Genomic DNA, 333 nt, shown 5'->3' with positions numbered 1-333 from the left:
CTTCTGTTTTTTCCTTGATTTCATTAAGCTCCCTCACTGAGCTCTACTGACCATGTCCCCACTACTGTCCTTTCTGTACGTTTGCTCTGAGAAGGGCCCAAGCTTACCCTCAGTGTGTTAAATGCTCCCTTCACCTGATAGGAAATCAGTGGTACAGGCAGAGTGGGGTCTCACCCCCAAAATGTCTTTCTTTTTGATGTACAGTGATCTCTGCCTCTCTCGTGGTTTCACTCTTATCTGTTTTCCATTTAAACTTGACTTAACGCTTTACTTTTACACTGGTGAAGTGCACTGTGGAGATAATAAGGGTCACTCCTGCTTACCGTGCAGGTG

This window comes from Meleagris gallopavo, chromosome 10, assembly GCF_000146605.3.
Source record: "Meleagris gallopavo isolate NT-WF06-2002-E0010 breed Aviagen turkey brand Nicholas breeding stock chromosome 10, Turkey_5.1, whole genome shotgun sequence".
Classification (NCBI taxonomy): domain Eukaryota; kingdom Metazoa; phylum Chordata; class Aves; order Galliformes; family Phasianidae; genus Meleagris; species Meleagris gallopavo.
Note: the sequence above shows the minus strand (reverse complement) of the source record.